Here is a 2,133-nt window from a genome sequence, read left to right as displayed (position 1 = left end):
GATCTTGCTCAATTTTTTTCACATAGGTAAAAACTGGCAAAATAGTTATTTTTTTAAATTTTATTTCAGTGATAAAAAAATGTCATGTTTACTGGAATATATTTATTTTATTTTATAATCTGCGTTGAACAGCAGACTGGATTCTGCCCCATTACCAATGTTCTACTCCGTAGCCTTGTAATTTTGAACCCAACCTAGAGAACAAGGGATTACCTGGATCAAGCAAAAGAAAAAACTTAACTTCGTAGAAGATTTTTGGGTGAAACTAAACCGCATTTGCATTACATGAAGAGGAAAACCACGAAAAATTATCACGGTTAGCTTGATTAAAGGGGGATTCTAATCCATGATCCATCTAACACTGAGGATACTTTATGTCAGTACTGTGATCAGTGCGAGACGGGAGCAAAATTTGTATCAACTAGCCACAGCTGAGATTCGAACCAGGGTCACCTCATTGGGAGGTGAGCGCTCAATCCCCTGAGCCACCGTGGCTCTTACCGAAACATATTATGTTTTATAAACAACGTTGAACAGCCTGCCCATTTTAGGGTTTACGACTACTAATGTTTAACTCCGTAGTCTTGTTATCTTGAACCCAGTCCAGCAAAATAGAGGATTCCTGGATCAAGTATTGGGAGAAGTTTGCCTTCATGGAGGACTATTGTATGGAATTAACCAGCATTTGCTTTACATGGAAGGTAAACCACAAAAACCAATCAAGGTTAGCCTGACGGTAAGAGGATTCTATCCCATGATCCGTCTACCACTAAGGCTATTTTACATAAGCACTGAAGTCGGTTCGAGCCGGGTGCGGAATTTGTATGGACCAGTCTTTGCTGGGAGTCGAACCCGGATTACCTCATTGTAAGGCTAATGCTCTATCCCTTGAATCACAACGGCTCTTACCGAAATATTATTATAATAATAGTACAAGTATTTATATTATAATCTAAAATTATGTATTTGTTAGGCGAGTGGTCTCTCCGTGCAGCCAAACGCCCATTCAAATTAAGATAAAGGGTTCATATTCTTTCTCAAATCTGGATCAATATTTGTGATATTCATCTCTAATTTTTACTATTCGCTTATCAATTGACAAAAGTTTTTGTAATGAGCTTATTTCCCTGCATAAGTATGTGTAACAATTAATAAAAATGGCTTTTAAGCTATTGTTTGAAATGAGTACATTAGCTAACGCATAATAACAATAAATAAAAACAATACGTACTTGCAATATTTTTTAAAACTGAATTGAAGGTGAAATTAGAAACTATTAAAGTTAGAACACCGTATCTATCTAAACTATCTAAACAATACTAAGAACAAAAATATTGTCAGATGCGAACCCCAGGATTAAAATTTCTCAAAAATATAATCCTTAAAAATTTATTTTCATGCACTTTACTTAAAACTTCTTTGAAAAAAATGATTTTCAAAAGAATGTACTGCTTTCAGTTTCCAAATGAATTAAAATTCGCAAACTTCTACCAAAGTTGTTAGAGATATTTATCCCATTTCTAGCAAAACATGCTATAATAAAAATTCATATCCGTTTTCAAATTCCAGTAAAACTTTCTTAAATTCAAATTACAAATAAGAAAAAAAAACTCTTACTGATGCTTATGCATGCCATATTTAGAAAGAAGTTTTCCGTTTCTAAAATACAAATTCTACTTGTTTAAACTAAAAGAATTAAAATAATTCTACAGAAAAAAAAAAACTTTTTAAATTAGACTCGGAACATAAATACTAGATGTTACAAATAACAGAGGGTAAACTACACAAGAAATAATTTTCTCAGTTAAAGCTAAGATACTTTCAATAGGTACAATATAATGATTTTATTTATAAAATCAATCCCAAGCTCCATACTTAGAACTAAATTTGATTTTCAAACGAATGAAAAGTTGCCTGAAACTTTCTCCTTCGAAATAAGGTAAAATTCGCCAACTTTTACCATAGTTAATAGCAATATTTACCCAAAGTTTTGCAAAACATGCTAAAATCAAAGTTAATATACGTTTCAAATTCAAGCAAAACTTTCTTAAATTCAAATTACAAATGAGAAAAAATAATTCTTACTGATGTTTATCCCTGCTAAAGAGCATACTTAGAACGTTTCCAAAACAC

At 32.3% G+C, this 2,133-nt stretch overlaps 1 protein-coding gene across 1 annotated transcript in view; it reads right to left on the bottom strand.

The window, feature by feature from the left end:
* Positions 1-2,133, bottom strand: part of LOC107450569 (small conductance calcium-activated potassium channel protein 1-like) — a 640,664-nt gene that overhangs the window by 505,409 nt on the left and 133,122 nt on the right. The window lies entirely within an intron of this gene.

Source organism: Parasteatoda tepidariorum, chromosome X2 (genome assembly GCF_043381705.1).
Source record: "Parasteatoda tepidariorum isolate YZ-2023 chromosome X2, CAS_Ptep_4.0, whole genome shotgun sequence".
Classification (NCBI taxonomy): domain Eukaryota; kingdom Metazoa; phylum Arthropoda; class Arachnida; order Araneae; family Theridiidae; genus Parasteatoda; species Parasteatoda tepidariorum.
The sequence above is the reverse complement of the archived record's forward strand: the minus strand, read 5'-3'. Positions and strand labels throughout refer to the sequence as shown.